Source organism: Podarcis melisellensis (assembly GCF_964234715.1).
Source record: "Podarcis melisellensis genome assembly, chromosome: 3".
Taxonomy (NCBI): Eukaryota; Metazoa; Chordata; class Lepidosauria; order Squamata; family Lacertidae; genus Podarcis; species Podarcis melisellensis.
In genome coordinates, this window is record NC_138530.1 from 90,160,603 (window position 1) to 90,180,444 (window position 19,842).

Sequence of the window (19,842 nt, forward strand, 5' to 3'; positions counted from 1 at the left end):
CGTCAAAACTAGTCAGCATAGCCAATGGCCAGGCATTATGGGAGTTGTAATTCAAGAACATCTGGAAGGGATAGTGTTAGCTATCACTGACCTCTATGCACATGTGCACACAAACATTATGATCCCCCTTTTTGCATACTGAATGGGCAGTTTCCAGGGTGCTCCAAGAGGGCTCTCATTCTCTGGATGTGGGCATAGTAAAAGAAAGGAGAGAGAGAGAGAGAGAGGGGGGGGGAGGTTGGTTTTGCCATCTAAAATACCTGTTTTACAGCCAGTTATTGCTGTAATCAGGCTGGGTTCATTAGATATTATTAATGTGTCTGTCGTAAGTGCTTTAAGGCGATCAGCTCAGTAATTCAGACAGAATTAACAACATCATTATTTTAAAGAGTTATCGGTAAATCTCCTTTGCAGGAGCCACATTAAGCCAATGAAATTTACATAGAAATTGAAAAAGGGGCCTGTAAAAAGATATCTCCGAGGTCTGTGCTTGTAGTAAAACATGTCATCAAGCCTTTGGGTGTTTTTCTTGCTTCCTTGCTGGAGCTGGAAGAAAAGATCACTCTGAGAATTATTCTCCGCCTCCCTTGGTTAGCCTTTAGATGCCAACCCACCCAAAAAATTCTGCTACTTCCCAGAGGTAAGAGATAATAATTCTCATGCTGAAAATAGGAAGCGGGGCATTATTTTTGATGGAGGGTGGCATGATATCACAACAACAACAACAACTCCTCTTCCAATTTCTTAAACCATTTTTGGGGAAGATGTTAATGCTTGGCAGGAAGGCTACAGAAGTGCCATAATGAAAGGAGTTAGTTTTGGGTGCCGCCCACCACATCTCCTCCTCTCCTGGGCACTCAGTTGTCTTTCCCCCTTTTTCAAAACCTCTCATTCCCTCCTCAAGGGCTTGGTAATACCCAGCAGCCAAAGGAGTGAGTTGCAATCTCACATGTCCAGCTGGTGCTCTCTTTCAACAGATCCCAAGATCAGATAACTTTGCAGAACGGTGGGGCTAGCGTTACAGCCAAAGGAATCCAAAAGGCCACGTCCTGCAAAAAGGGAAAAGAAAAGTCCCGCTAATTACTGGATTATTAATGTAGACATCAAAACAGCTTGGTAGCTTACCCCAGCTGACAACCGCCAGCAGAAGCACACATTTGATACACGAGGAATTATAATCAGCAGAGACAGGGAGCATCTAGAAGCGACTCAGGCTTGGCTGGGCTGGAGACAGAGGAAGGGAACGCTTTCACGTGGCCGACTAAACTCTACAACTATGTCACCGAGCCGATACATATGAACCTGGGAGCAAGGGCACAAATGGGCAACCTGTGTACCAAATTTGTCTGCAGGGAGATTAGACCACATTGGCTGTTTAAAGAGCATTCTTTCTGTTTTCTTGTGCAAAGATGTCATCAAAGCAAGTAATACCCCACACTTTCCACTGCAATTGCCCATCACATTTCATTATTGCAGAAAGTCCAATCTTTTGGGAAAGCACGTTTGCTTCACAAGAACTCCCAGTCAACTATAAATTGTGCAACCTGAATTTGTTGGTATGTGGTTGAATCCCACCCCAAAATGGCACCAGTCTGAGGATGCCCGGTTTATCTATTAAATTAGCATACTGCCCTGCATCTGGAGATTACAGAGTGGTTCACAACATAAAAATTTAAAATGAGAACTTGGACATACTTCTGAGTAGACACATACAGGTAAAAAAGGTAAAGAACCCCTGGACAGTTAAGTCCAGCCAAAGGCGACTATGGGCTTGCGGCGCCCATCTCACTTCAGGCCGAGGGAGCCGCGTGACGGATGTCAGAGTGCACGGAAATCCCACCACAGTGGTACCTATTCATCTACTTGCACTTGCATGCTTTCGAACTGCTAGGTTGGCAGAAGCTGGGACAGAGCAACGGGAGTTCATCCCGTCTTGCAATGTCAATGTCATTGTTTTAAATAAAAGAATCCCAGTTCTAGGGCAGTGCATATGGCAGAGGTGGGGGAGAAATTTCGTTTGGTTTGTATTTCAATGAAATTTGCATGATATTTGCATTTCCTGGAAGAATACACAAACCCAAACACAGATGTGCTTTGAAATTAAATACCAGCACATGTCAGATGTGGATATTAAGTATTCTGCAAATCTTCAAGTATGTAGCGATATCTGGGAAATCTCTGACAACAGAGTATGACACAGAGAATTTTGAGGAGAATTTTTCAAAGTGAATTTGTTCAATCAACTTCTTTGTGCTATGCTGGTTTTTTTAGGGGGGAGGGGTAATATAGTTTAGCCATCATATTACTAAACTATTTGACCTAAGCTGTCTTTGGGCAAAACCAGTTTCTTGTGCCAGAGCTACATAGAAGATTTGAAGTATTTGAATTACTTTCAGATATCAACCATGACTGCAACAATTTGTCAACAAGGTTGCCTGGTAAAAAATGAGCGAACAGGGGATGTCAGTTCCAGAGGAAAGTGGAAATCTCAGTTTGGATTAAAGCTAGTTTGGGGAGAAGCACATCAAAATGCAGTATTTCCTAAGAAGTGACAGAATAAATGCAGGGCATATATAGATTGTGACTTAATGTCATGTGTACAATGCTTCCTAATCAAACCAGCAGTGGCTGTAAACATTTTAATGCATTTTATTCTTACTTTGCTAATTTAAAGTTTCCCATTGCCTAGATTGCAAAAGGACCACTGTTAAAATAGGTCGGGCCTGATCTACCACGGCATGTCTTATCTGGTATAATTTAAACGGGGGAGGAGATAATTTTAGGTACATAAGAAATGTAAAAGCTAAAGTTATCTATCCATCTATAAAGGCACCCAGGAAATATAATAGCTGAAGTTGACGTCAGAGTACCCCACAATCGTGAATCTTACCACCACAGGGGACGATGCAGCTGACTAAAATGGTAAGAACTTGTTCAGGCATCAACATCAGATAAGAAAGGCAACTGGTGTGCTCCTACCTGCTTGCAGTTAAGTGATCTGACTTACTGCCGAGACACAAAACATTCTCAGTCTGCGCACCCTGACACCGAGATGGATGGGGGAGGAAATGAGCTATAAACTGAACTAGCCCTTTAGACTCCGTTCAAGAGCAAAGACTAAAAGAAAACACTTGGGAACGTTCTCACGCCACCAACATTTTGTCGCTGAGCTTCACTTGTGCATTTTGGTTATCATCAACCAAGTGGATTGGCAATAAAGAAAGAAAAGGACTGCTTAGGCTGAAATATTCTATACACTTATTGGACTTACATACCCTCCAACATTTCTCCAATGAAAATGGGGACATCCTATTCCATTATTATTATTATCAATATTATTATTATACCTCATCCATCTGACTGGGTTGCCTCAGCTACTCTGGGCAGCTTTCAACATATATAAAAACAATAGGCATTTTTTAAAAAACGCCTTCAGATGTCTTATAAAGGTTTATAGTTACGTATCTTCTTGGCTCGGGGGTCACATAACTCCCTACCCTCCAACATTTCTCAGATGGAAATAGGGACATCCTAAGGAAAAGCACGACATTCTAGTATCCAATCAGAAACCAGGATGGCTTCTGTAAATCCAAGACTGTCCCTAGAAAACAGGGACACTTGGAGAGTCTGTATTTAATTCTAAGGACACATATATAGCATTGCACTGTTTAACTTTGTTTGTTTGTTTGCACTGTGTATGTTTGTTTGTTATGCTTTTATTTGAAAGCATTAATATGGCATGGGGAGTGGGGAGGAAAGCATTCATACAAAAGGGAAACCGGATTTGTGGGCATCAAATAGTTTCACTCTTCCACAACCCTTTTGAAATAGCACTTATGGGGGATTTGTGGGGAGTTTCTCATCTTAATTTGGGGCCCAATCCTGTAAGTGCTGCTTTTTAATCCCTCCCCCAATGCTCCTGCAGGTGTTCAGCCTCCTCTGCAAAACTAGACCATGAAGTAGCAGTTGCCGTAGCAACAAAATGCAAAAGAACAATAATGATAATAATAAAATCTGTGTCCTGAAGAAACTTCACAGCACGTCTCAACAGCGCTTCGCAAAACTGCAATTAGGCTTGTGTTGAAACATCTCTCTCTCTTTTTCTGCTGTGAACGGTAGGCTGAAACCTCTGTGATTTTTTTCTCTTCTATATTTCCTCTGACAAATTCTGTTTTCGTGTGTGTGTGCAGGCATGGGATTCAAACTGGTTTAAAATAGCGTCTCCGCAAAGGGCCGCTGCGTGACAAAATTGCAAAATGATATACGAAAGTTGCCAACAGACAACTTATATTGTCTGCTATATACGCCAACAGACAACATCCTCTGAGAGACGCCAGAATCACAGTACACATCAAAGGCCTTGGCATTGATAATACAGCAGCCTAAACAGAGCAAAACAGAAGCGCTAAAAGGAAAGCTGTACACAGAAACAGATTTTGGGCTTTTTGTTGTAGGTGACTGCTGTTCAATTTACTATGACCATAGACTCAGCGGGACATAAAGCACAGGCCAGAAAGGGATTGGATGTCCTTTCTAGGTGGGTATGAGCTGAACAATCCCATTGGATCCTTTCCAGCTCCTTGATTCTGTTACCCCTGCTGAACCCTCCCCTTCAAGTTACTACCAAATCCATGTAGTGAGTAAGCTTCCTCAGCTGTTCCTATCCCCCAGGTTCAGGGATAGGAATTGTGCCAGTAGAGGCTTGTTCCATTGTAGCTAATGCAGGCTTTTATTCAAGGTAGCATCCTAGCTCGATTCTACTTGAAGTGCTTCTGTCTTGCCTGGATTAAGCTTCACTTCGTCTAGGCACCTTATGTTGCCGTCATCTGAAAAAGTAAGCCTGAAACCCAAACTTTATATAAATCATAGGGTCTCCCTCCCCACCCCCATAACAGTGGAGGGGAAGTTGTCTGATGAACTTGAAAAGCAGCAGCGTTCATGGTTTTCTGAGCTGCGCTACAGTTTTATCTGCTTCTTCAAAGTGCTACAAATCTGAATCTAACGAAAGACAGAGTTGGATTCATATATGTGTGTGTGTGTGTGTATATATATATATATGTGCGTGCTGCAGAGGATTTCAGAGACAAGGGCATTGAAATTTGTACTGACAGTCTTTGCTAATTATCTGATGTAGGAAGTAAGATGTCTGCTTTGCCCCAGGTAGTCGTCTTCGCCGTTGTGACGAAGTACAAAAGATAATGATATCGGATTCCTGTAATCATTTCTAATGTACCCCCATCTCCATCACTCACCTTTTATAATCAGCAGGAAATCTCTGCATTCCTTCCCTAAAAGGGCCTACAGCCTTCTTACAAAAATGTGAGAAGTGGGGAGAGGAAGGTGTTCTTTGGTTTCTGGTTGATAAACAGAGCTGTAGTCTTGCTTCCAGTCAATGGAAAATTTGATGACTTTTAAGACAGAGTACCGTTGGCAGACTTGTTCAGATGTATTTTTCTTTAGCTTTGATGCACATTTTAAAAAACGAATAGTATGTTCTTTATTTTAACGTTTCTTTGTGCATAGGGGATGTTCATTTCCTGCTATACTATTAGCAATCATGTGTTTGCCTTCTGCAACGAACGATTTCCTCAAATTCATTTGCTTTCCTTCAGAGGTTCTACTTTCTTGACGGCCAAACAACAAGATAGGAAGAAACCTCAGGTGACCTTTGCTGCACCAACTATCCGGATCAGCTCTCAAGTCAAAGGCTATCCAGTTCTTTGTTGTCCCTGTTTATCTCATCCATATTCCTCTTGACAGGTTTGCACACCTGTCGGTGGAATGTGGGCTGATGCATCTGATTTACTGGCAACCACTTTTGTTTCCTGTAGGTCATTCATAGGTTTCACAGATAGGAAAGACTGTGGCATTACAAGGGGGCTGAATCTCTGTCATTTCCCTCATTTATGGCCACACTCCTTGCATTCCATCCACTGACCTTCCCACTGGTTGGGTGCTCCACTTGGAAAAGAATGAGGATAGAGAATTGTTCTACAGGAAGACAAGGGAGTCACCAACTTAGTTGGCCCCAGGCAGCCAGTTCATCCTAGCCCCTGGTTCTCACCTGTGGGCTAGTTTAGTGGCAATAGATATTCCACAAATGCAATGAAAACCCAAGCTACCTTGGATTGTTCTATGAAACACTTCAGGCCTTTGTCAATTTTCCCCTCTGCCTATCAGCTTTATGGGGCTCCAGTTGGCATTTCCAACAATAAGATCAATAACCTTTGTGAGGCATTCAGATCAAGGATTCAAAAAGCACAATGTGTGTTCAGACCCAGAGACTTCCCCCTTGAATAAAGACACATTTGACTCAAATTATAGTTTTGGTTTTCAGCAGAATTTAGGCCACAACTTTACTGATTACAGAAAAGTGAGTGGTTGCATAGGTCTGGTTCGACTAGCTCCCTACACCCTTGCAGGTAGCGCTGACCCAGAGCTCTATCATAGGTCAGCCAAGGGTGAACACCTGAGGCAGGTGAAAAGCCTGGGAACAGACTCTGTTCACTCCCCAAATGCTCCCCTGGACTCAGGCATGGGCACAACCCCCTTTCAGGGGTTGACCAAACCAAGTTGAGTCCCTGGGTTCCTTTAATGGAATACCCTTCACATAGGGATGGCGAGAGCGTTCTCCCATCCCTATCACATGAACCAGAGCCTATCCTCAACCTTACAAGTTGTGACAAATTGCTACATGGCAGGTGAAACCCAAATGGCCACAGCCAATCAGCCAAGTGGGAAAAATTCCTGCCATGCCCCTGTCCCAACGACAGACGACACACGATGGCATAGCAAGGTCAATCGCAAAGCCCTACAAGTAGGGAGAGGTGGGCGGGTGTTCCGATGCACAAGCCGAAAGAGGAAGCTCTAGGACACGTGCATAGGCATATATAGGTCCCTCGATCCATTTAGACTGCGTCCCATTGCCCAGATTACACTGAGCAACGAGGGACCTACTAATTGGGTGTTGTGGCTATCCAATAGACCCACCCACAACCAGAAGGTCAGTCTCCAGGTCTCACCGCAACATGTGCCCTCTTTTAGGGAGGACATGATTTGTAGAGCAAGCGTGGAGAACCTTTGGTCTTCCAGATTTTACTGGACTGCAATTCCCATCAGGCCCAGCAAGCATGGCCAACGGCTAGGTATGATGGAAGTTTCAGTGGGGAACCAGAGGGCTATTGCAAAGATCTCTTGGGACGATGCCATTTCAGGATACTGGTGGGAATCAGCACATCACAGTGCTTCCCCAAACAACAATGTGCTTCCACTCAAGTGTTCCATAGTTGTCAATGCAAAGAGCTTTGCAGTAGATCATATCAGTCACTTCTTAATATTAACTGTAATAAGGATATTTAACTTAATTTAGTAACAGGAAGACAGAAGAGAAATCCACAGGACCCAGACTAGCTTTCTCATTTGCTAGTTTTCATTGCAGACCAACCTGGCACTATGAGATCCACTGGTACTTTGGCAGATCAGATCAGGTCCCTATGGCTATGTGGTAGACCGGAAGAGGGCCTGTAAACACAATCCCTCTTCCACCTAGCCAGTCCACTCATTGCCACCATATATCCCCTGTCCACAATTACCTTGACTAGGCCACTCCTTTTGAATGTTTCCATCATAATTTTGCATCAGCGAATGGCTCCTTCTTCTCTAGGCTTTCCTTACCTGTTTGTCTATCAGCTGTCAGTGATTTCCTCCCTTCTTTAAAAAATGCTGAGACCTCCAGTGTTTCCCCCAGGTGCATGGGCACTGAGGAAGAATGCTAAGATTTGTCAATTCCTTTAGCATCCATTTAGGATTATTGTCAACGTCTATAAATCCATAAGCAAGCAATTCCTTTGAGACTAATTCTCTTTGATGGGTGGTGCAGCCGGGTCACCCAGCAGGAAGAAATCTTGTTGGTCCGTATTATAGATGTGGCAGCCCAGGCGCATTCTTGCTTTCTGTGATCTTCCTGGTATTCATTTGCTGCTAGGAAGGATAACCTTTTTCTTTGCCTTCGTATGTTGGAGAAGACATCCACTCACGACCCCATCTTTGGATTCCTTCCCCCCTCACCACCTGGGTACAAAATGTTATCTCACAAGGCAGCTGTGGGGATGGCAAGCTTCTCTTTAGCAGTTTATAGAGCATTCATTTTAAAAACCCTCTGTCTTTAAAAAAAACAACCAAACAACAACCTCTAAAATCTGGAAATGCCAATAATCAAATTGTATAGGGGAGAAAATGAAGTTAGCATCTAAAAAAACAGCTTGGGAAATGGTCAGTGGAAAGGGTTTGGATGTTGACGGTGAGAATTTTGTGTTCCTGCAAACATGCTACAGTAGGTTGAATCCAAGTAAAAGTAGACCCACTCATAGTCCTTAATTTGAGTAACAGAACGATCCAAATCCCGGAGGGGTGTGGCCGAGCACTGGAGCTACCATGGCAGCAAGAGTCCTGTTGCTCATATGGACTAAAGCAGAAGGCAAAGGATGCTCTAGACCAGTGTTTTTCAAGCTTTTTCCAACTGTGGCCCCCCTTCTGACCTTGTTTCCTTCCTGTGGCTCCCCTGTCCAACTGGGAGAAAGGTAGCTATTCAAATGTTTTGTTTGCAAATAGAACATGTTTTATTTATATTTTTTATAACTTATACAAAATGCAATTACATAAAAAAATATACTTCAAGTATTTCTTGATCCATGGGACCTTTGTGCTTGATGACCAGAAACAAGCTTCTAAAAATGTGGTTCTATTGCTGTGAGGGATAACCAAAGATCACCTCTGTGTCCATTATGTTCATTCTACTTCTCTGTTTTCTATTTTCTCCACTTCTCTGTTTTCTTGTTTTCTTTTCTCAATCACTTCCCTGTTTTCTTCACTTCTCACTTCCCTCTGTGGCCCCCTATTCTTGTGCCGTGCCCCCTCCATTTACGTTATTTTCACCTGTGGCCCCCTTTGAATACCCCACTTTCCCTTTGAACCTCAAGGCCTCACAGAACTGCACCAAATCTGCAGGTGGTGGGTGCCATCTGAGAAGAGGCATCTCCTCCACCCCCTTATTTTCTAGGAATTTCCTAGGTAGGAATTATTTTCTAAGATGGTTCCTGCTGCAACAAGTATTGTTGCCATCCAGACAAAATGAAGTATGAAGTTAAGATGAGCAGAAAGGGATTGTGGGGGGAATCATAGATCTTGTCACAGAACCATTTAGCTCGCTCTCCCTGCGGCCTGCGGTGGTAACAAGATGGCCAAATGAACCAAGAATGTTGAGATTGTGGGTAAAAATGGTACCCAATATGGCGCTTCCCTGAAGAAAATGGTGAAGAAGATTAAAATTAGCCAGCATGCTAAATATACTTGCTCCTTCTGTGGCAAGACCAAAATGAAGAGGAAAGCTGTGAGTATCTGGCACTGGGGTTTTTGTATGAAAACAGTAGCTGGTGGCACCTGGACATACAACACCACTTCAGCGGTGATGGTGAAATCTGACATCAGAAGACTGAAGGAGTTAAAAGACCAGTAGAAGCATATTTTTGTTCCACTGTTACTCTTCCTCTACAGTTCATGTCCTTATTGTCAATTAAAGGTGGTTGTGACTCTTGAGAGTCACATGGACTGCAAGAAGATCAAACCTATCCATTCTGAAGGAAATCAACCCTGAGTGCTCACTGGAAGGACAGATCCTGAAGCTGAGGCTCCAATACTTTGGCCACCTCATGAGAAGAGAAGATACCCTGGAAAAGACCCTGATGTTGGGGAAAATGGAGGGCACAAGGAGAAGGGGATGACAGAGGACAAGATGGCTGGACAGTGTTCTCGAAGCTACCAGCATGAGTTTGACCAAACTGCGGGAGGCAGTGGAAGACAGGAGTGCCTGGCGTGCTCTGGTCCATGGGGTCACAAAGAGTCGGACACGACTAAATGACTAAACAACAACAACAACAACAACAAAAGTGAACATTGAACAGAGAAAAAAGAACCATTTAGCTCTGGACTAGATACCTTTTATAACCCATACACTGGTTGATCATGTGCCAAACAATGGCTGATGGGATGCATTCAGCTTGGTGGGTCACTAACTATGAAAACCTGTTCCAGGTGTTCACTCTCTGCCCTTCTGAGAAGTTGTAAACAGGATACAACCTAAGATGTATCAATGTAAATAAACAAGGAAATAGAGAAGTAAGCTGGCAGGGATAGTCTGGGAATGTGGATGTCCCTCCCTCTGAACCCCAAGCACACCTCTATTCTGCAAGCTGAGTTGGCTAGCTCTTTTGACATCACAAACCTTCAGCATTCATGATGTCATAAGAGCTAGCCAATCATTGGCTGCTGCAGCAAGCTAGCGAAGGATTAGTACAGGGGACAAGTATGCTTGTGAGGCCCTTCTGAAAGAGCTATTTTTCATTTCGTGCCAAATTGTGCTGCCTAATTCCAGCCTCTTGGCTTTGGAGGTGATGTGGGTTGTAAACGTGAAGAAATAAAAATGGACTCAGATTACACAGAGAGGTTCCACAGAGACATGCAGCACATTGCAAGAGAAGTTACCTTGCCTTAGGTTGAACATAACAATTCTTCATCCTAACACACCCTTTTCTGATGAATTACAAGTCTGTCTCCTTCCCTTTGCAGACTCCTGGGTATTAGGATGAGAGAATACACAAAGAGGAGAAAGATCAATCTCACTCCACAGATAATGGGGCTGGTGCAGATGGTCACTGGACTCCAGGGGCTCAGTGACAGACTTTTGCTGAAATGTAGCAGTGAATTCCCTCAGGAAAGATGAACACACAGAGAATGCAGTTTTGTTTGCATAAGGAGTTGGCTTCCTCTTGTTTCAGCATGAGCTAGGTGGCCTGCTCTCTTTCTCTTTTGGACTCATTCACAATGTCTGCAGACCCTCCAAGTGTCCCTGTTTTCCATGGACAGTCCTGTATTAACACAAGTGGCCCCAGTTTTTTACTTGAACCTGGAACGTCCCACTTCCTATTTTCGTCACAGAAATGTCGGACGGTATGGTAGGACATCTCTCTTGGAGTTATGTCAGGGAAATAAGCATCTTTTTTTCTAAATGCAATTGGGGATTTCAACCCTGGCATCCCAGGTCCCGGTCCAGCACTCTAAGCACTTTCCTACACTGAGCGTAAACTTTTCAGGTAACCCTGCAGGTCAAGGAATGTTATGTACTGAGTTGAATAGGATCCAAAATGCAGCAATCTGATTGGTCCTAGAACAATAGGATTCAGAATGCAGCAGTCTGATTGGCCCTAGAACAATAGGATTCAGAATGCAGCAGTATGATTGGTCCACAGGAGCCACCCAATCCAGCTCCAGGTGGAAGTGAATCTGCAACCTGATTGGCCTACAGGTGAATCCCGGAATTAGCCAGTCACGTGGGGCCCATTGTGTAAATAATGCATATAAAGCAGACATTCTGGGGGAACTTCCATTCCTCCTCACCACTATGAGCTGAATAAAGAGCATGAAATCCACTCTTGACTCTGAGTATATTTCAAGGCGTTTGGACCTAATGACCCAGCTGCTTCAGATGGATATTCCCTGAAAGAGACATTGCCCGTGAAGTATCAATGAAATGCAGCCATACAGAAGCTGCCTTATGCTGGGTGAGACCAGCAGCGGCACTGGTTCTCTAGGGTCGACAAGGGTCGGAGATAACCTGGGACCTTGTGTATGCATAGCAAAAGTGCAGGGGGGAAACCAAATGTATACCATTTGGCGCAGTTCATCCTGACAGAGGGATGAACTCGAGCAGCTGTTGCAGAATAAGAGTCAGAGAGAGGAGCCTGTCAAGTGAAGAAAAGCAATGACTGATGTTTCTGGCATGTGAGTTCTCCGAGCAACCAGATCAGGAAATGAGGTCACTTGTATACAACTTGACTTAGAAATAACTGCTTGTCAGCTCACCAAAGTGTGCGGTACAAATAGCACGATTCCCATGATACGACTCGGGCGAGGGCGCGGAATTAATCTCGCAGGAAGGCTTCCATGAATATTTCCACATCTCCGGCCAGGGTCAAAGCAAGTTAATTAAAGCTGCTTGCAGTGTAAGAACCATTTTAAGTTGCGCTCCTTCGATCCTCCCCCCCCCGATCATGCCCCGCCCAGCTTCCCAAAGTGCATAGCAAGAAAAGTCTGAGCACTTAAGGAAACTGATCGATAAGCAAGTATATGCTAGGGACTCTAAAAGCCTGCTTTTAAAAGGGGGGGGGGAGCTGAACAGGATATGCTGCTAGTTTTATGTGACAAAGGTAGGATTTGGGAGAAATCCTGATAATTATGGAGCCCTTTATCACATCAGGGGATAACTACTGTTGGTGCTACAATTGACAGAAAGCTTTTGCTGTTTAGTCTCTATCTCTAAATGTCTATTAATTAACGTTGGGTTTAGCTCTCTTTCTTAAGGTCAAATTAGATTTAGGCAGGTGCATCTTAAAAAGCAAAGACATCACCTTGCTGATAAAGGTCCGTATAGTTAAATCTATGATTTTCCCAGTAGTAATGTATGGGAGTGAGAGCTGGACCATAAAGAAGGCTGATCGCTGAAGAATTGATGCTTTTGAATTGTGGGGCTGGAGGAGACTCTTGAGAGTCCCATGGACTGCAAGAAGATCAAACCTATCCATTCTTAAGGAAATCAGCCCTGAGTGCTCACTGGAAGGACAGATCCTGAAGCTGAGGTCCAATACTTTGGCCACCTCACGAGAAGAGAAGACTCCCTGGAAAAGACCCTGATGCTGGGAAAGATGGAGGGCACAAGGAGAAGGGGACGACAGAGGACGAGATGGTTGGACAGTGTTCTCGAAGCTACCAACATGAGTTTGACCAAACTGCGGGAGGCAGTGGAAGACAGAAGTGCCTGGTGTGCTCTGGTCCATGGGGTCACGAAGAGTTGGACACAACTAAACAACAACAACAACTGAAAAATAGCTTCTGTGCATATATTTCATTTAGGGGCACTAGATGTCAGGGGGAATGACGTCATCATCATCACCCTGTAAGTTTCTCCTGATCCGCTCTTAGGCAGAGCAAGGTAGCTACCTCAGGTGGCAGATGCTGAGAGGCAGGATGGCTCCCTCTTCCCCCAGCTGTTCTCCCCATGGCCCCCCAGGCTGTTCTAATTCTATCTGGTACCCTGGCAGGTGCTTGGAATGACTTTTAATTCTGACCCAACATGTTTTGGAACAAATCCGTCCTCAGGGTCACATACTTAGCACCAATTCTCACCGGATGCCTGGGACATGTTCCTCTGAACGTTGGGCCTAGAATACATTTCATTTCAAGGGATGGAAGTGGTTTGTTGAGTATTTGCAAACAAACTGGAAACAGATTAAGACGTTGGCAAGTTACTGTAAAAACCTGCAGGGTTTTTGTTTTGTTTTTGTTTTAAAAAGATATATGAGATATACCTTAGAATAGACGAATAAAATACAGTAATTAAAGAATTTGGAGTATGCAGGAAAGGACAGAAATAAATGCAAGGAACCTCAGAAAGAGAGGAAAGGGAGTCGAAACTGAAGATGCTAGAACTTGGCAGAATAATTGTTGTAATGTATATAAATTAATAATAATAATAATAATAATAATAATAATAATAATAATAATAAAAATTCAAGCACCAGGACCTTATTTATTAGCCCCACCACTGTTGTTACACCAATGCTCCAGAATTTCTACTTTTGTCTTAAACTCAAAGTGCCAAGAAGGTTACTTTCTTCCTTATGCTCTGTCACAAGGCTTTGTGACCAACTGCCCATCAAACCCCGTCATGCAACGAAGTGAAGCAGGTTTCTTTAAGTGTTGGAATTAACATTATTGGGTCTTGTGGATCCATGTGCACAGGGCCGGTTTTGATGCCTCTGAATGTCACCCCATTTGGTGGGGAGGTTTCTGAGACTGAGGAGCAGGTTTGGGTCTCTGTTTGGAAATGTTTTTGTTGGTGGTGGATTAGGGGACCTGAAGCACACCAAGGCAGCACAGGTTGAGGGCAACAATGTGGGAGCTGGGGATGTCACAATGGGGAGTCCAAGCAGGTTTGGCACAGCAGCAGAAAGCAGGAAATGGGTGCCAAATGTGCAGTCCCGCTGGCTGCTGGGGGCTGCTTTGCCAGAATGCTCCCCACTGGGAATGCATTGTCAAAGCAGCATGCAGCAGGCCTGAACCTTCCTGAGGTTCAGAGGAAGGGGGAAAGGAAACAGTGCCTTGTTCCCCCACCTCCTCCAGATCGTACAGAGTTCAGAAAACCCTAATTAAACATTCACCCCAAACTAATTTGGGGCTGGAACAAGGTCGGTTGGGATCCTGTGTCAGATGGCATTTGGGGACTGTGCAGTGCCCACAAATGACGCTATCCATTTGCGAACCTCAATATTTGCTGGTTTCTTAGAATTCCTGGGCAATGCCAAGCACTTCCAGTTAGTAATTAATATCCCAACCTAAAGTCAGCACACCTGCAGGCGTCCTTCGCTTTTCTATTTGGTGAATCACCGTTTCTCGCCCATAGAGGAATGAAAAATATTCAAAAGGGGCCAGGCGATGTTAAAAGCGGCAAAGGATTCCTTTTGTTTCCTTCTATCGCAATTGGCTTTTGACTGTAATAATATTTGCTGGGAGAGTGAAAATGACCCACGCTTTGCTGCAGTTCACATTCAGTGCATCCAATCTGCAGTCCCTGGAGGAGGCAAGCTAGGGAGGGGGGCGGAGGAAGCAAGTCTGTATTGCAGCTGCCGGTGTTTGTGATCAAACTCATCAGAGAGCTGCCCAGCCAGATCCAGTGTCCAGATAAACATGGTATTCATGCTAACCATCTGCCTACGGGTCAATAGGGACAAAAATTTAAAATAATTACCCCTAATGAATGAATATACAATGACGCTCCTATGTGATGTAGAGTATCATCAGTGCGCACACAGACCCAGTGTTCAAAAGAGCAGTTGTTTTTTAACCCAGCCTTAGACTTGACCACTTCTTAATATGACTAGCATACGTTGCCTCAGTTCTATATTGGATACGTCAGCCATAGTGCTTTTTTCAAAACGCTCCCAATGGACTCTTCTAATCATAGTTATTTATCACCATCAATAAACTCTATTTTGATAGAGTTAGCAGTATTTGCAGGTCCGCCGTGGACTTTCTTCAACAGCCTTATACAGTAGTAGAAAAGCAAGGCGTGTTGGCACACTCTTAAGAAGCCTATTCAACGCTACATAAACACTAGATGCAGTGTCTCCAGCTGTTGTTGGATTACAACAACCATCATTCCTGAACACTGGTCCTGCTAACTAACCTCAGCTGGGGAGCAAAGGTTGAGAAACCTTGCACTAGATGCAGGCTTGGTCCATCAGATAAATTCCAAAAGCTGAAGCAGGACAATGCTCTATTCGGACCAACCAGTGTGTCACAAAATAGTGAGCAAGCTTTGGGGTTTCCCATTATTCCGAATGTTAAGTAATACTGGGGCTTGGACAGGGGCAGATATGCCACATCTTCAATTTTCCAAATTGAGGACTCTAGTTGAGGGCCAAGACCCCTGGAATCCTGTGCCTGGCTCAGCAGGGATTGGGGTGGCCTAAAACAATATATTCATCAGAGATGTACAAGTATCCTTATTTAACTTCAACAAATTTAGAAATAATCCACTGAGGTTTACCACTGCCCTGCCCTGAATATTTCCCCTATTCCTATTCAGCCACCCAACGTATAGCCAGTCGCTCAGCTTAAAGCACGCTTTCTGTGTGCAAACTGCTTCCCTGCCTCATTCATTTCCCTGCTATCGCTCGAATTATCAATTACGTTTTCAGCATAAGAATAAAGGCAGGCTACTTTTGCTGTCTCCCTGGGGTTTATTCCACCATGTGTTCCATTGAGAAACTCAGCTGTCGAACTGTAAGGCTGCACTCCTCTGGAACCTTGCCCACTGTTTTGGAAAATGGAAAACATGTGCTCGGGCTCCAGCAGCCGTAATCTTTATTCACATTGTGTATTCATCTAGTTAGTGATTTCTGGACCAGCAGTGCCCACGGCCAACACTTTACTTGTTGCACAAGATCCAGTATCCTGGTGGCGTTCATAAATTTCTCATCTGTTCTTTGCCATGCAAGCTGTCGCCTCGACAGCCAGTAGTGATATGAGCTTGCTTTTCCTTGCTATTTCAGGTATCTCCATATTGAAAGGGATCTCTCTCTCTCCTTAGTGGTGTCTGTACCAAACTGTGATTAAGCAGAATGGTGTATTTGTTTCCCAGCTGCCGGTATTCCTGTCCTGGCATAGGACAGGATGCTGAACACATTTCACATAGTGTCATGCTGGCTACCCATCTAAAGCCTATTGTTACTCAGGACTAATGCCCAGAACAAAAGGTTTGGCTAGTTTATACTTGGGCACCGGTCCATCTCAACAGATGGGTATCAGTGCAGACAATCAAGAGAGTATATTTGCTCATCAAATTAGAGAGTGGGGGCATTTTTCCCAACTGAGTTGGTCAAAACAGCTGCCTTCGTGAAACATGTGTGCCTATGGTTAAAAGGTCTGTGGTTACAGGAATCTATGGATGCTTTCACACTTAGAACAGCAACATGGGCCAAAGGGAGCCGTGATACTAAAATACACTGTCGGGCTGTACAAGGAAAAGAGGAGAAGGAGAGGAGATATGACAGCCATCTTCAAATATCTCAAGGGCTGTCACAAGGAAGAGGGAACAAGGGCAGGACATGAACCAATGGCTTCAAGTTACAAGAAAGGAGATTCTGACTAAACATTGGGAAGAACTTTCTGACAGTAAGAGCTGTTCAACAGTGGAATGGTCTCCCTCAGGAAGTTGTGGACTCTCCTTCCTTAGATGTTTTTAAGCAGAGGTTGGATGGCTATCTGTCATGGATGCTTTAGCTGAAATTCCTGCATTGCAGAAGGTTGGACTAGATAACCCTTGGGGTCCCTTCCAATCTGCAGTTCTATGATTCTAAGGTGGTCTCATACTGACTCAGACCAATGGTGTATCTGGCCTAGTGCTGTTTACTCAAGGCTAGCAGACATTCTCTAGGCTCTTTCTTATACGTAGCACTGGATTCTGTCCCGACTAGAATTTTGGCCAGGTTCCTGTGTTCTGTTTGAGGAACGGGGCCTGTTGATTTCCTGTTGCCTGGAAAGATTGGGTCATTGTAAACTTTCATTATTCACAATGTACCTAATTTGTGCTAGGCACTGTTTAGAATTGTTGCTGTTTAAATGTACACAAGACCCATCCTGCAAGATAGCAATTAGAAACAAAGGAATCAGAAATTGGAAGGAAAGTGGGGGGGGGGGGACTTTGCACAAGTTGGGGAGAGAGTAAATAAAGGGAAGAGAGGCCTGGTTCACCCATAATGCTAAGCAATGGTTAATTAAACTATGGTTTATTAAAACATTCTTAGTGTTATGTGTAAATTTTGCCCAGCACTTTCACAATGGTTTTTATTGCCAACAAACCCTGATATGAAGCCATGGTTTGTTCTTGACTTTTTAACTATGGCTTGGCATTATGTGTTCCCAGCACCCTTCCTTAAACATGGTTTCCATGTTCACCCCTCACCAGAAGCTCACTAAGCTTTCAAAGGCATGAGGGAAAGAGCAACTGGAAGACAAAAGGCTTTGGGGGAACAAGCTATGATTTGATTGTTCATTGGGCTGATGTGGGGTGGTGTGGGTTGAAGAAAATGAAATACGGCATAGGATTCACCAGCATGAAAAAACCACCAGAACGGAATGAGTTAGCAGCAAGAAAGGGTGACAGAACAGGGATGGAAGTTTGGGGAAATGGGAAGCTGAGAACTGTCAGGGTCTAAAGAATGAAGTTCTCCAAAAAGGCCTTGGAATCTTGAGGATAATGTAGGAAAATAATGATAATGAATCAAGATTAAGGCCAAAAAACTGTGTATAAGTAGCCAGGTCTAAGAAGTAGCTAGCTGAATGAGTGAAAGTATGAGGTGAGAGGATTAAAGCAAAATTATCTAAAAGAGAGAGAAAATTATGAACAGAAGATTTGGTTTGCCAACCAATGTGAATATTAAAGTCCCCAAAAGCAAAGGGAGGGGAAATATGCTAAGATAGGCTTGCCATATTTCAAAAAGTAAAAACCCAGAGCTTTTTTTTTTTTTGCAAAATTGCAAAAACAACAAATAAAATTTACTTTTTAAGGGAAATCGGCAAAAACAATACTACTGACACGGGTTACCATACATCCAGATTTTCCTGGACATTACACCAATTTCCGCCTGGACACTGCTTCCAGCTGCAGTATTCCGGGTACGTCCAGGGAATTCTGGACATATGGCAACCCTAGCTAAGACAATATCAGACAGGAAGGTTAAGGAAAGAACCAGGGGAATAATAAATCATAGCAAACTGTAGACTGCAAGGAGCTTTTAAATGAAGGGTGTGGACTTTAGAACATAAGAAGGAAAAAGGACTTGGGTGGGACCTCTTTTAACTAAATTATTCACTGCCATGCAGAACTTGCTGTTCATTGGCCTCACATTGATCAGCCCATTTGTGAACCCTCAATGGAGAAGAGGTAAACCATAGTAGAGAAAACAGTTCTAGTTGACTTGAACAAGCAAACCTGTTCAGGAAAGTGGCGTGAGCTAATCTGATCCAAAAGGAAATGTTCTGCTGGGTATATTCTCAGCTCATTCGCCCAGTCTTCACTGAGCCCCAGGTTCACCTGGATCCCTTACCTCTTACATGGTCTTTCCTTGATCGCTTGCTTTTCTTTGATAGCAGCTTGGCCACTAAGGCAGTAATTCAGAAAACCATGTCAATTCCATCTGCTTCTGTATCCAAACCGTTGGGTCTCCTATGCAGTTCTCTAATAGAAACAACTTACAATTGCCTAAAATGACCAGCCCTTGGAGAATTCCCTCCTTTCATATGCCAGGATAATACAAGAAAGGAAATATAATCCAATTAAGAGATTGCGAAACTTTCTGATGCTTGAATTTCAGCTCTCCCTCTAACAGAGCCTGTGCCTAAATCCATGACCATGTCTTTCCTTGGAAAAAAAATAGATGATGTGAATGAAATATCTTGACAATGACCATATGATTCATATGTAATTAACTAAAGGTTACCAGATTTTTTTCAATGAATCCAGGGACACTTCAATGGATTTTGTATGGGGACTGGTTTGTAAATCTGGGGACTGTCCCTGGGAAACGGGGACGTCTGGTAACCTTAAATTAACTGTATGTGTATGATGCTTTTTTATTTCTTCTTGTTTGTTATTTCGAAATCTTCAAACATTGAGCATTTAACATAGTCATTCCTGGGAAGCAACTGTGGTCTACAAACAGGAGAGAAAGAATTCACTCAGTAAACCAGAACAATAAATGTGGCGATGCAGTTTTGTGGGCCTGAGAGTGAGCTGTATATTTTTTTTAATGCACAAAACATGGCAATTTGTGGCAGTCACATTGCTTCTGTAACCATAATTGCAGTGGTTTTGCTCAAATTTATTTGTTTATTTTATATTTCTAACTAGAGGGAGGAAGTTCAGGGCAAGCCTTGCACATACTCTTAGAGGTGAACTGCATGTTCAGAAATGTGGTGAGGACTTTCTTCGATTTTACCACTTTGGGTTTCAGAGAGGTAGAGATAATTTTTGAATGCTATAACCATTTTTTTAAAAAAGCAATATTTCTGTGGTGAGGCAGATAGTTTTGTAGCCTTTGGCTCTGGGGGATAATGAACTGGAGTGATTTGGGGGTTCTTTCACCTTAACTTGGGTCACAATATCAATACCCTCTCCTTCCATCAGAGCAGGGCACCTGGCAAAGCCTTGTGTCATTCTTTTAATGTTGC

General features: G+C 43.5%; 2 long non-coding RNA genes and 1 pseudogene across 3 annotated transcripts in view; all 3 read left to right on the forward strand.

Annotated features, from left to right (window-relative positions):
- Positions 1 to 2,925, forward strand: part of LOC309367402 — a 54,051-nt gene extending 51,126 nt beyond the window's left edge. The window contains exon 3 of the long non-coding RNA XR_014167137.1: positions 2,830 to 2,925. This is a non-coding gene — a long non-coding RNA (uncharacterized lncRNA). The remainder of the gene's footprint in view (positions 1 to 2,829) is intronic.
- LOC309367407 overlaps positions 1 to 19,842 on the forward strand; it is a 368,756-nt gene that overhangs the window by 169,327 nt on the left and 179,587 nt on the right. The window lies entirely within an intron of this gene.
- On the forward strand, positions 9,248 to 9,594 carry LOC309366274 (large ribosomal subunit protein eL43 pseudogene; annotated as a pseudogene). Its single transcript has one exon. The product of its transcript is annotated as a large ribosomal subunit protein eL43 pseudogene (transcript).